The sequence below is a fragment of the Camelus ferus genome, chromosome 2 (genome assembly GCF_009834535.1).
Source record: "Camelus ferus isolate YT-003-E chromosome 2, BCGSAC_Cfer_1.0, whole genome shotgun sequence".
NCBI classification, from domain to species: Eukaryota; Metazoa; Chordata; class Mammalia; order Artiodactyla; family Camelidae; genus Camelus; species Camelus ferus.
Genome location: NC_045697.1, coordinates 72968500 through 72983224, shown reverse-complemented (window position 1 = coordinate 72983224; position 14725 = coordinate 72968500). Strand labels below are relative to the sequence as shown.

General features: G+C 35.2%; 1 long non-coding RNA gene across 2 annotated transcripts in view; it reads right to left on the bottom strand.

Moving 5' to 3' along the window:
• Window positions 1–683: 683 nt before the first annotated feature.
• LOC116657632 overlaps window positions 684–14725 on the bottom strand; it is a 347184-nt gene continuing 333142 nt past the window's right edge. For both annotated transcript variants that reach the window (XR_004312830.1, XR_004312829.1), the window contains 3 exons: window positions 11899–12046; window positions 1880–1947; window positions 684–1782 (listed from right to left, as the gene is read on the bottom strand). This is a non-coding gene — a long non-coding RNA (uncharacterized LOC116657632). The remainder of the gene's footprint in view (window positions 1783–1879; window positions 1948–11898; window positions 12047–14725) is intronic.

Below are 14725 nucleotides of genomic sequence, written 5' to 3'. Positions count from 1 at the left end.
CAGCATCTTCACCAAGAGCAAGAAACCACTTCATCTTTGCTCATCCATAAGAAGTAACTCTTTATCCACTAAAGTTTTATAGTAAGATTCAGTTACATCTTCAGGCTCCAGAAAATTTCTAATTTTCTATCTCTTGCAATTTCCACCAAATCTGCAATTTCTTCCTCCACTAAAGTTTTGAGTCACACAAACACACACACACACAAAGTCACCCATGAAGCTGGAATCAGTTTCTTCCAAACTCTTGTGAACATTGATGTTTTGACTTCTTTCCATGAATTGTAAATGTCCTCAATGGTATCTAGGATGGTGAATCCTTTCCAGAAAGTTTTCAATTTACTTTGCCCAGATCCATCTGAAGAATCACTATTTATGGCAGCTATGTATATGCCTTATGAAAAGTATTTCTTAAATAATAAGACTTGAAATTCAGAATTACTCCTTGATCCATGGGCTGCAGAATGGATGCTGTTTGCAGCATGAAAACAACATGATTCTTGTTGTACGTTTCCATCAGAGCTCTTGGGTGACCAGGTACATTGTCTATAAGCAGTAATATTTTCAAAGGAGTCTTTTTTACTGAGCACTAGGACTCAACAGTGGGCTAAAAATAGTCAGTAAACCATATAAATAGATGTGCTATCACCCATGCTTTGTTGTTCCATTGATAGAGCACAGGCAGAGTAGATTTAGCATCATCTTAAGGGCTCTAGGATTTGGGGAATGGTACATGAGCACTGACTTCAACTTAAGAGTCTCCAGCTGCACTAGCCCCTAATTAGAGTCAGCCTTTCCTTCGAAGCTTGAAGCCAGGTATTAACTTCTTTCTTTATGAAAGTTCTAGATGGCATCTTCTTTCAGTAGAAAGCTGTTTCATCTACACAGAAAATCTGGTGTTTTATGTAGCTACCTTCATGAATGATCTCAGCTAGATCTTCTGGATAACTTGCTGAAGCTTCTACATCAGCACTTGCTGCTTCACCTTGCATTTTCATGTTACGGAGATGCCTTCTTTCCTTAAACTTCGTGAAGCAAACTCCGCTAGCTTCCAACTTTTCTTCTGCCTTCATAGAACTGAGGAGAGTTAGGGCCATGCTCTGGATTAGGCTTTGTCTTAAGAGAATGTTATGGCTGGTTTGATCTTCTATCCAGACCAGTAAAATTTTCTCCATATTAGCCAAAAGGCTGTTTCACCTTATCATCTGTATGTTCACTGGAGAAGCAGATTTAATGTCCTTCTAGAACTTTTCCTTTGTATTCACAACTTGGCTAACTGTTTACACAAGAGGCCTAGCTTTCGGCCTATCTCGGCTTTCCACATGCCTTCCTCACTAAGCTTAAGCATTTCTAGCTTTTTATTTAAAATGAGAGACAGTGTGACTCTCTTTTCACTTCAACACTTAGAGGCCATTGTAGAGTTATTAATAGGCTTAATTTCAATACTGTGTGTCCCTTTGGTCAGGAGGCCTGAGGAGTGGGAGAGAGATGGGGGTTCAGCCGGTCGGTGGATCATTCAGAGCACACACATTTATCGATTAAATTTACCATCTTATATGAGCTTGGTTAGTGGCCCGCCAAAATAATTGCAATAGTAACACAAAGATAACTGATCAAAGATCACCATAAAAATATAACAATAATGAAAAAGTTTGAAATATTGCAAGAATTACCAGAATGTGACACAGAGGCAGGAAGTGAGCAAATGCTGTTGGAAAAATGGTGCCAATCGACTTGCTCCAGGTCGTGTTGCCACAAACCTTCAGGCTGTAAAAGCCTCGATATCTGCAAAGCACAATAAAATGAGCTAAGCCTGTGTATGATATAAAGATAGGGAATGTTTGCTTTTACTTTCCCCAGAAGCATTTTAGTTTTCACATACCATGAAAATTAGATCTGTAGTCCTTTGTCTAGTTAATTGTTCTGTTCTGAGGGACAAATGGTTGCAGCCTAAAAAAAAAAAATCTCCATCAGGCTTATTTACATCAAATTATAGTCACTTTATAATGGTTTTGTCCATTTTCACCGATGATAAAGATGAATAGTGGGATGAGTAGGAAAGAAAAGAATGGGAAAATTTATAGATCTTTATCAACATGACCATTAAAACATGTGATTCATATAGATATGTCAATCCACTTCATGATAATTCAATATATCATCAAGAGTGTACCATTGTGTCAGTTACTAGTATCAAATTACTAATTCACAGGGAAAGAATGTGCAACAATCTAATCTTTTTTCATTAGATTATCATTTTTCCTTAAAAAAAGAAAATGAGTGGTAATCTACTCAAAATATCAATATTTGCTATTGACAGAGTCAATTATTAGAAATGTCTAATTATGTTGCATGTTCACTATACAAATTCGGCATTTTATGTTAGTTTCAAAAGACTGAGTCTCTTGTCAGATGAAACCACTGATTAATATTTCATTCTTGCCAAAGCTTGTATTCTCAATCGTCTCTTATTTAATTTTTTGGATCTTTGAAATGTTTTCATATTCCTAGACTGTTAGTTACATAGCTTTTTAAAAAGCTTGATTCAAATACAACTACAAAAGAAATTAAAGTCAATTTAAAGTTCATTGTACTTTAAACTAATTTTTTCAATGACTATGGTGATTATTTGTGGACAATAATTTTATAGGTGTTTTAATGTCAAGAGCTATAATCAATGTCCTTTGATTGTGAAATTATTTAAAAAATCATTGAGAAACAAAATAATCAGAATGATTATTACGTATATATAATGATAATATAAAGCAGATGGAAAAACCAGTGAAAAATGATCGCTCATACAGATGAAATTAATAAATAATTAGTTAGCTATATTACTACCACAGTGGGATATACAGTGGCAAGATGCCCAGACAATGCTAAGAAAGAGAATCAGCACCATTTGAATTAAATTCACTGTATCCCAACATTTTGCTGTATCTTCAACATAGTACCTATGCAAAATATTTTTGCATAATTATTACTACTGTTAAAAATATTTCTCTACAGAGAGAAGAATGTATTCCACAAATAGAAGTTTCTGTAAGAGACAAGAATGCATTTAGAAGCAAGAGTTCCTATGTGACAACTTTTAAATTTAATCATTTATATTTACTATGCCTGGAGTCTTGTAGGCTTTTGAATGGCTTCCAAGCTAGTTCCTACCTTAATCCAATCCAAATTTCTGATTATGTTTGAAAGTATGAGAGCCCATGATTGGGTTAACAAATTGTAACAGACCCCAGCCGCTTGTCTCCTTAAAGAACAAATGTGCTTAGTAACTGCCTTGCAAGTAGGTGCCTGTGCATCTGCACTCCTGTCTCCTAGCTGTAAAAAGAGAGACAATGCCTTGCTTGTGTAGTTGAGGTTTTAGACAGCACTCTGCTCGTTGCAAAGCAAAGACCCAGGCCCTCAGCTATAAACGCTGGGCATGCCTGCTGTTAGATAGCCTTTTATCCCCAAAACAAGGAACTGGCTGGTCTGGTGGTCTGCTTTAACATATCCATAAGAATGTATCTTGATCCCCTCTCCCCATGACATCCCTAAAGATAAACAAAGTCTTTTGTACTCATTGTGATCTCTACAATCTCGATCCCATCGTGTCTTTCCCTAAATTCCTGCATTCCATCACACAACTGTTAGTGATTTTTCCTTTGATTGTACACAATAAATGTGGGAGCATTTGAGAGGCTCTTGGAGTTGGCTCCCGACTCCCTCCCACTCTCTTGACTTTTTCCACAGAGTCTCAAGTAATTCATTCCGTCTCGGTGGGACTTCTGCAGGCCAGAACCCACATGAAAGATAATAAGCAAATTAGATTTTAGGGGGAAAGTGCAGTTAGCCCCAACTCAGCTTGGTGGCATTTCAGCATCATTCAGTCAGATCAGGATAACTGGGTTGCAGTTCTGTGAATCCAGGCAGAGAACTCACAATGTGAAGGGTAACAGTGTATCCTCACATAATCAAAGTCTGTAAGTGTATTACTATTGCCATTATTACTGATAAGGAGAAGAAAATGCAATGAGTATTTGAAAAGAATACTGCATTTTGCAAAATATCCTCAAATGCAACATGTACCAGAGTGAACCACGCTGTGAAGCACTACTAATATATGTTTACATAAATTAAATGTTGGTGGAATTATTTGGACCAGAAATTCAGAATTAAGCAATTTTATATAATTAATCCAATTCACTGAATTAGAGTTAATTTAAAAATATATTGTTTCAATAAGATGGAACTACATTAGTATTCACTAATTTGGACATCTTACAAACAGAAAGAAAATAAATATTTGTAAGTTAAGGAGTGTATATCTCTATATTGTCAGATGTCTTTCCTATAAGTGAACAAAGATCCCTTCTTCTAAAATAAGGGCAACAGTCTTCACCAAATCTGGGATTTAATTTCAATTGCTTTTTACTAAGGTATGTTGATCTAAATATTCTCAATATTTTCTTCTTGACAAAGTTTAGATTTTTAAACTTAAAGAATTTTTTTTTTTTTGGACAAAGAGTATGTCAAAATATATAAAATCAAGTTATTTAGATGCATGGATCAGAAGCCTGAAAACTAGAATAATGAAACGCACACAAAAAAAGTCTATGGCAAAACTGAAATGAAAACTTAGTACAATAAAAGGCTGATTAGAAAAGGGTTCAGAAACTACAAAGCCATTATATTAAAGTAGAATATGGACTAAAACTTATGGGTGACTAGAGTACATAGTTACATCTGCTACTCAAGATACCATCTTCATAAGATGTTTTTTGAGTCAAAATCAGAAGGAATGAGTGGAATTTTACCTTTGGACTTAGCACTTGGCCTTTGATGGAACCTAAGTAATTTATTCTAGTTTCATTTCATATTGTCATTGGTACTAAAACACTTTTTTGCCATTACAGGATCATGTTTACTAGGACAACTTTGCTAGTTACCCATCTCCTTTGAGGGGCCTCATCAATTATCATCAGTGTCTGTCAATACATGAGTTTGTTAACCATGTCATGGTACACATATTACAAAACTAGTCTCCAGAAGCTTATGTTATTTATATTTTTCACATAACATTTTAGGAAAATTTGAGGAAACATGGCAAGTTGGGAGAAACACATTGTTCTCCTTAGTATTATTACACATTTTAAAATCACTTAATCATATCCCTCTATATTTATTGTTTTGATATATTTCAATCTTAAAAGTGATATTTTGACACCTTAACTCCACATTCCAGAGAGATGCCCCAAACTGGGCCTGTGTTCCTCATTATATAGTTTACACGTCACCAATATTCTTTTAAAATCACGTAATTGTAATATGCAAGACATGTTTCAATTCTTTTCTTTTTTCTCCCTAATTTAGCATTGTTTGACCAATTTAGTAGAATGTTGGAAACAGCAATAATTAACTGTGCCCCTTTTTAACAGTTCTGGGATAATATCTCAAAGTTCATTTGTGTAGCATGGTTGTTCTGTTATCTCTATTATGTCCTTTTGATTTTTGTCATTAGCTTCTTGAGAAGGGCAACTATGTCTTTGGTATTATCTCTAGTCAACATGCTAATATTTTATTAGGCATTATTAACTTGAGTTATTTTATAGCTTTATTGAGGTATAGCTTATTGACATATAATTTATTTATAATAAAATCTGTTTTAAATTCACAATTAAAATAATTCTATTAAGTACATACAAGCATGTAACTATGACTAAAATCTAGTTTTGAAACACTCCATCACCTCAAAAAGTTCTTGGCGCCCCTTTACCATCTTTCTCCAATTTTGCAGGGCTCCCAGACAATGACTTATCCACTTTTGATCACTATAATCTTGTCTATTCTAGAATTCTATTGTATGAAGAAGTCACATTTTGTCTATCCATTCACAAATTAATAGCTAGGTTACCATTTGTTGGCTAATATGACTCAGACTTCTGTTAATACTTTACTACAAGTTTTTGTGTGGACATGTCTTTACAATTCTGAGAAGATACATATTAGATCATTCTCTTTCTTGCCAGATTCGGAACCAACTGAGTAGCAGACAGATTTAGTAGGTAAAATTCAAAATGTCCGCCTCATTACTGAAAAAAAGTTATTTGGAGAATGTGGATTATGCTGTAGAAAACTGGGCACTCCAGAATTATGCAGACTTGTTCATTCTGTGACAGGCATTACCGGATTACAGTAGGTTGTTCTAGTCAGCAAATTCTGCTTATAGGATTGGGAAGCAGGGCACATAGAAGTGCTGTGACATAGGAAGTTTGTCCACATGGAAACCTAGGTATAAAGTCAGTTCCTCAGCATTCTCATAGCTGTTTGCTTTCTTGATCCATTGTGCTAAACCTGTAAGCCTGTAGTTAACCAGAATGTGGCTCTATCCAACAGAGGAGAAAGTCCACAATTTTCTAGGTAGTCCTGCTTTCACCTATATTATGCCTCTCCTGAGGTACAAATAATTGCTTCTTTGTAGATTCTTCCATACACACTAATAGACATTATAGACTGAGCCTTCAGAGGCTCTGAAAGCCAAAACTGTCATTATTCAAATAAACTCCAAGGCTACTCTATTCTCAAAAGGGAAATTTTCATTCCCTATCATATTTCCAACTACAAATTATTTCCTTCGATATTTTCTAGCATCCCCAAGAGTTCTGTAATTAAATCAGATGACATGATAAAGATATTCTACAAACAAAATACCAATAATCAGATCACCTATCTTTGAACATAAAATCTCTTGCAATACAAAATACTAAAGAAGCAATTAAAGTCCCAGAATTAAAGCCAATTTTAAGTTAAAGTGTAAAAAATGTGAAGTAAAAATCTCTTGCCCTTCTGAATTAAAGCACATACAGAGTACCAATTCACACAGTACATTTCTTTATTCTTTTCAGCCTCAGCTGAGATTGAGAACAGAATCTGTTCTCCATGATAGGATAGGATCAGGGTTCTTTCAATGCTTTGTCTCCTCTCTGGAATAGGTGTAGTCCTCTCACAGTTTCTGAATAAATGAGCTCAATATTCAGTCTCTCAATGGCCTCACTTTTTAAAAGCCCAGCATTAAGGGCACTTCAATATATATTCGTTTTCATATTCTTTTTCATTAAAGGTTATTACAAGATATTGAATATAGTGCATATACATGCTGACTGGAACATTATGCAGTACACCAGAAATTGACACATTGTAACTGACTGTACTTCAATAATAATTTTTTAAAAAGAGTACATCTAAAATGATCTTCTAAAAGTTCTAATAAGTATATACAAAAGCAGTACATAGGAGAGCCCTAAGACCAACAGAGAAAACAAAACAAGAACCCTAGAAGAATTTGAAGCCTCTTGTACCAATAGGTACAACAAATATTAAACACAGCCTAAGTCCTAGTGAGATTAACATAAATACTCATGGTGAATGCCTATTTACCTAAATTTGAATTATCCAATTATCTTATTCCATTTGGTTTGCTATTAAAAAAATACCATAAACTGAGTGGCTTATAGACAGTATAAATTTATTTCTCACCGTTCTGAAGGCTGGGAAGTCCAAGATCAACGCACTAGCAAATTTGATGCCTGGTGGGGCCTGCTTCCTGTTTAATAGATGGCCATCTTTTCTCCATAACTTCAAAGGGCTAAGGGGGCAAGGGAGTTCTCTGAGGTCTCTTATAAGGTCATTAATCCCATTCATGAGGACTCCACCTTCATGACCCAATCACCTCCCAAAGTCCTCACCTCCAAATACCATCACATTGAGAATTAGATTTCAACATACAAATTTGGGGGTACATATTCAGTCTATAGCATTTCACCCCTCACCCAGCAAATTCATATTCTTCTTGCATGCAAAATATATTCACTATATCCAAAAAGCCCCAAGAGTCTTAACTCATACTGAATCAACTCAAAAGTCTACAGTCCAGAGTCTCATCTAAATATCATCTAACTCAGATATGGATGAGACTCAAGGTACAATTCATTCTGAGACAAACTCCTTTCCAGCTGCGAATCTGTGAAATTAAACATGTTATGTGCTTAAAAAAATACAATGATGGGACATGAATAGGATAAACCTTCCTAATCCAAATGGAAGAAATAGGACAGAAAGGAGTGACAGGTCCTGAGCAAGTCCAAAACCCAACACGGAAAATTCTACTGGAACTTAAGGAACAAGAATAATTCTCTTGGGCTCAATGCTCTGCCCTCCATACAATTAGGGTGGAGGCCTTGAGTACCAAACAACTAACAATGCCAGTTGCTGATAAGGATGCAGAGTAATGGAACTCTCACTTATTGCTCATGGGAATGCAAAATTGTGAAGCCACTGTGGAAGAAGATGGGCAGTTTCTTACAAACCTAAGTGCAGTTTACCATAAAATCCAGCAGTCACACTCTTAGGTATTTACTTAAATGCCTTAATTCATTTGGACCGCTATAATAAAATACTATAGACTGAGCAGCATGTAAACAATAAACATTTATTTCCTGTAGTTCTGGAGTCTGAAAGATTAGGGTGCCAGCATGATCAGGCTGTGGTGCAGGTGCTCTTCTGTGTTGCAGACTGCCAGCTTCTCACCGCACCCTCATGTGGAAGAGGCTAGCCAAGAGGTCTGTGGGATTCCTTATGTAGGAGCACTAATCCTACTCATGAGGCTCCACTCTCATGACCTAATCCAGTCCCAGAGGCCTCATCTCCTAACACAATCACATTGGACTTCAGAATTCCAGCATGTGAATTTGAAGGGAATACAAACATTGAGACCATAGTACCCAAGTGAGTTGGAAACTTACGTTCGCACAAAGACTTGCATGTGAACGCTTATAGCAGCTTTATTTATAATTGCCAAAAATTGGAATCAATGGATGTGTCCTTCTATAACTGAATGGATAAGCAAGCTGTGGTACATCTATATAAGAGAATATTATTTGGTGATAAAAAGAAATGAATTATCAAACTATTAAAAGACATGGATGGATCTTAAGTACATATTGCTAAATAAAAGTAGCTAGTCTGAAAATGCTACTTACTACATGATTCCAATTATATGACATTCTGGAAAAGGCAAAGGTATAGTGATGGTAAAAGGAGCAGTGTTTGCTAGGGGCTTGGGAGGAAGAGAAATGAATATGTGAAGCACAGGATTTTTTTTAAGATGATTAATCTATTCTGTATTATATAATTGTGGATATATGATATATGCTTTTGTCAAAACTCATGAAAATTTACAGCACAAAGAGTGAATCTTAATGCATGCAAATTTTAAAGAATCATTTAGGAGGTCAGGAGATTTCAGAATGAAATGCATACTGTTTTGACAAGAGAATCTAACTGTTCTTCATATATGAATTTGTTTCACAGAAGGGGATGGGGTAAAAATTACTGACTTAAGTAATTTTGGAAATGAATAGATTTGGTGAGACTAAAGGTAAAAAATAAACTATACAAAGCACTGTACTCCAGTTGACAAAGTTTCTTCTCATGGGGATCCAAATTAACAATTATGGTGCCACTATACATGAATACTGGAACTGAATCATTAAAAAATGAATATCAAATGATTGAAACCAGCCTTCTCACTGGTGCAGAAGGAGTATATAGATAAGCAAGGTGAGGAGGCTAGAATAATCTATGCGTCAATAGATCAGAGTTAGGAACATCATCATGAGTTCATGTTTACCTTAATATCGATATGAACAGTTACACACACACACGAACACAAATGCACATGGATTTGTATATACACATACAGTTCCTCTGTCAACTGAGAAGGCTTAGAAACAACAACATCCCAGTAGCAACAAGCACACATAGTGCCAGATCTTGGTTACTAGTACCATTCTCCAAGGAAAGGAAACAGAGTGTATTTTAATATGGGATAGTTGTATCTACCACCATACGCTTGACATAAATTCTGTTAGCCAAATACTTTCCAAGTAATCAATGCATAGTATTATATTACCATTCACAATTAAAAGTGAAAGTTCCACTCAATGAGTAAACTATAGTATGGGTTTTAATGTAACAGAGTATATACAAAAAGTTAATTCGTACTGTTTCAGACTGCATATTGTAACTAATCTCTAAGACATTACCAGTTGTCAAATTTTTGTATAGAATCCAAGAATATTCATAATTATCTGAAAAGGATATAAAAATACTAATGTCTCCCATGCTTTCCATTTATAAAATTGTATGAGGTTGTGTTTCCTTCATATATTTCAAAGCAACACAATATATTGCAAGAAATTATAATGCAGAAACAAACATAAGAATTCAGTTCGATTTCATTAAGCCAGATGTTAAAGGGTTTGCAAAAATGTGAAACAACTGTCACTTTTCTCACTGCATTTATCTTTGTTTTAGAAAATATAATCAGTTTTTATAAAAATATGCTACTTATGTCAACATGTGATGGAACACATATTGGAACCTAGCCACTCTCCTATTTTCAAAAAATCCATTTAATTTAAAATAGAGTAAATCATTGATAATTTAGTCCACATAAGCAGAATTTTGTGGTATCCTCAATATTTTAAGAAAGTAAAGGAATCTAGAGATCAAAAAAATGTGAGAACTATTGGGCTACCACATACGTAGGCCAAGACTTGAAAGGAGGTCCATGAACCCTAACTAGGTTCTGCCTTCAATAAGCCAGACTGCTTCACTCCTGTATTTTGCATTTATTTTGCTATTGTTCTCCCTTTATAAAACTAGTTAAAAGCTTTAGCTGTGTAAATGAGTTTCATGGGAAGTGTGTTGTTTATGACAAGGCTAGAGCTTTGAAGGTTTCATGGATGGTGAGAGTTTGGCAGTAATGTTTGGCATGAGAGAAACTTGAGGGAAGACAAAACTTGGGAGACCTGCTTGGGGCTGCTTCATCCAGTTGTCTATATACCCAATTAGAGTTTCGTTTTCTGATTTTGAGGTTTTGTTCTTAAATAGGGAAATCTGTGTACAGATAGAGCTAATGTCAGCATTTTACCTTTCATGATTATTTTTATTAAGCCTTTCATAAAAAAAAATTAAATATTTTCCAGTAGAGTCACCTATCTACTCCACCTTGACAGTGAATCTGAGCACTAATGCAGGGTATCCAACAGTTTTTCTTCACCAGAAGAGGAGGCAGCACAATATCAGATAAAAACTCAGCAATAGTCTTCCCTAGGGGAGCTAGTACTCAAGGCTGATGTTTTTTCCCTACTGTATCCTGCACTATAAGGAACTATAAGATTTTGAAGACAAAAAAAAAAAAAAAAAGAGGAATTTATATCTTTATTTCCATAAAATAAAACAGGAAAAATCTCAAGGGAAAGGATATTTCAGATGTTTAGCATATTCAAAATAAAGTAATATGACTCAGGTATTAGGAATGACATAAATTTTGGAATCTTCAAATAGTTTTCATCAAAATATGTCCCCAAAATATTTTATTCTACTCAATTTTGATAATATTATAGAAGTCAGCTACTGATGAATGAGCATAAGATGCAAAGAGAAAGGCTTTGACCTAGTAGACTATTATTAATTAGTTTGATTTGGTTAAACACTGTCAGCATCAACTAATTAATGACAACAACAAATTGAGAGGAAGAAATGAGCAGATGAGAAGCTACCATATGCTCATGCCACGCTCTTAATTGATAATAAGTAAGTAATTATGGAATAGAAGAAAATGTTAATTCATATGTCTATGGCATTTGAAATGCCTGTTTATAAAGCCGTGTCATTTATAATGGATACTGTTCCACTTGGCCCCTGAATTAGCTAGAAGTATTGAGGGCAAAGGAAAGAACTCACTCTAATGTTTTCTAACTCATCATCAGACACTGACCACATTTATTAAGCACTTTTAAAAATATGCACTCAATGGACAAATATGGAATTACTAAACAAAAACTTTACCTCTATTTTCTTATTCATGGTCCCAAGACAACAAGGATGCTCATTGTTGTGGGGCATTGATCGAGTTGGCTATGGATGGTGATGGATGAGATATTAGCAGCACCTCTTAGACACGGCTTGACTGCTTCTAGTCCTCAGACTTTAGTTCCTTTTTCAAACAAGAAAGCCAGGGGATTAGGTCTGGGTTCAAAATGTTATTCACATTCTACAAACAACAGATTTCTGACCCCTAAATTTTGCTTTTTTAGCTTTCTGTTTTACCCAGTCTACTTTTTTCTATCTTTTCATTATAAGTACATGAATTTCTTTGCTTGTCCAACTCCCCTAAGGATTTTACTTCACGTTAGAGGACTATTTCCTTTTGATTTATTCATCCTAGAGGTCAGTGATTAGAAATAGAAGCCAATTTCCTATTGTCTCAACTAGTTTGCTTCTTTCAGTGAAAAAAAGGAAAAAGAAGCCAGCTAGCAACACTGAATTGAAGTGATCTTTAAAATGTTATTTTCACTGTCATTCCATTTTATTAACATGGTACCCGCCTTTTATAAACAAATCTGACATTGATCTTCCTTAACCATTTTATGGCGAGGTAATGAATTAGATGAAATTTAGAGGAAATTCCTACTCAGATATGGTATTGATTCCTCAGACTACCTAAAGTAAGTGCATTTCCAGTACTGGATAAAATTCGATTAAACACTTAATATCAAAGAATACCAATGTTTATTTTCATTAAAGCAGGCAAATAAACTACATGTCCAATACCACAAGATGTGCCTTAAAGGCATAAAAAATGATTAGCCTCCTTCACTTGAATTTCATCAAGGAATTTGAAATGATATGACAAGTAATATATTATCCAATAAGCAAGTTCAAGAAAATGTTTCCTGCGTTAGTTTTCTAGGGCTGCTAGAAAAAAGTACTAGAGACTGGATGGCATAAACAATGGAAAATTTTTTCTCATAGTTCTGGACAATATAAATTCTAGGTCAAGGTTTTAGTAGGGCTGGTTTCTTCTGGGGCTCCTCTTAGCTTGTAGACAGCATCTTCTCCCTGTGTTCTCACATGGTCTTTGCTCTGTGGTTTTCTATGCCCACATTTCTCCTTCTTATAGGGAAATCAGTCATATTAGATTAGGGTCCACCCTAATTACCTCCTGTTAACTTAATTACCTCTTTAAAGACCCTATTTCCAAATAGAGTCACATTCTGAGCAAGGATTTCTTTATATGATATAGAAGACCTAACAATAATAAAAACATTTACTTCCAGAAAATTCAAACATTTCATGCAATTCAATAACAAACAAACAAAAACAATCAAAAAATGGGCAGAAGACCTAAATAGACATTTCTCCAAAGAAGACATACAGATGGCTAATGAGCACATGAAAAGATGCTCATTAACACTAGTTATTAGAGAAATGCAAATTAAAACTACAGTGAGGTATCACCTCACGCCAGTCAGAACGGCCATCATAAAAAGTCTACAAATGAATGCTGGAGAGAGTATGGAGAAAAAGGAACCCTTCTATATTGTTGGTGGGAATGTAAATTGGTGCAGCTACTGTGTAGAACAGCGTGGAGATTAAAAAAACTAAAAATAGAGTTACCATATGATTGGCAATCCCACTCCTGGGCATATATCTGTAGAAAACTCTAATTCAAAAGGATATATACATCCCAGTGTTCACAGCAGCACTATTTACAATAGCCAAGAAATGGAGCAACCTAAGTGTCCATTGACAGATGAATGAATAAAGAAGATACCACATTGTGTGTATACACACACACACACACACACACACACACACACACACAATGGAATATTACTTATCCATAAAAAGAATGGAATAATGCCATTGGCAGCAACATGGATGAATCTAGAGATTACTATACTAAGTGAAGTAAGTCAGACAGAGAGAGAAGTATCATATGATTTCACTTACATGTGGAATCTAAAACAAACAAACAACTTCCACAGTTGAGTTAACACATAGGATTCGAAGATTATATATTACTAAGCAGAACAGCTGTACTAAGGATCATTACTATACTACCAGCAAGTAGGTGTACCTAAGCCATAGTAAGAATTTCTCTGTTTAAAGTACAAACTTTTCATGTCAAATGAAAATAAATACAGACATTTGTTACCCTACTTCTGATGATGTGGCTTAACAAACATGGAAACTAGTCTCTGCTGGGTCAAGTCAAGTGCAGGGTTTTTTTTGGGGGGGGGGTTAGCGTCAGGGGAGAAGGAACAGTTTGAGAGCTAATTCTCTCTGAAAAAATGGTTAATGTGGATATTTGTGCCTTGTACTACAATTAGGCTCACTCTAGTAAAAATCAGTACAAATTATTTGAGTTATTTACAGAAGAAGCCACAAAAGTCTTCAATGAGAGGTTTACCACAAGCATCTAAAGATGGCTAGACATTCATAGTTTTAAATCATAGCATGATTTTTTACTGTGGTTACTACTTAGGACACAGTTTTCTAGCTGAATTCCTCAGAATTCTTCCCATTTTACTTAATATTAGGTACTGGGTGCTTAATTTTCTTGACCTAGCTACATCTGGCTTGACTTCTCTTGCTTTTTCTGCATTGGCCCATGCTTGACTTTAAGAACACAGGAGGAAACACTTCAGCAACTTCAAAGCCACAAGCCAAATCAGGGTATGTGAAATAGGTTTATTCATGGGCTCATAGTAGCATGTAGGATAGAAAAGACTCAGGTAGTAGGATCCCTGAAGTCAAAACTACTGGAGAATGTAACAGCTGTTTTTGCGGCAATGCAAGTGTTGTAACTCCATGGCACACTAAGCGTCCC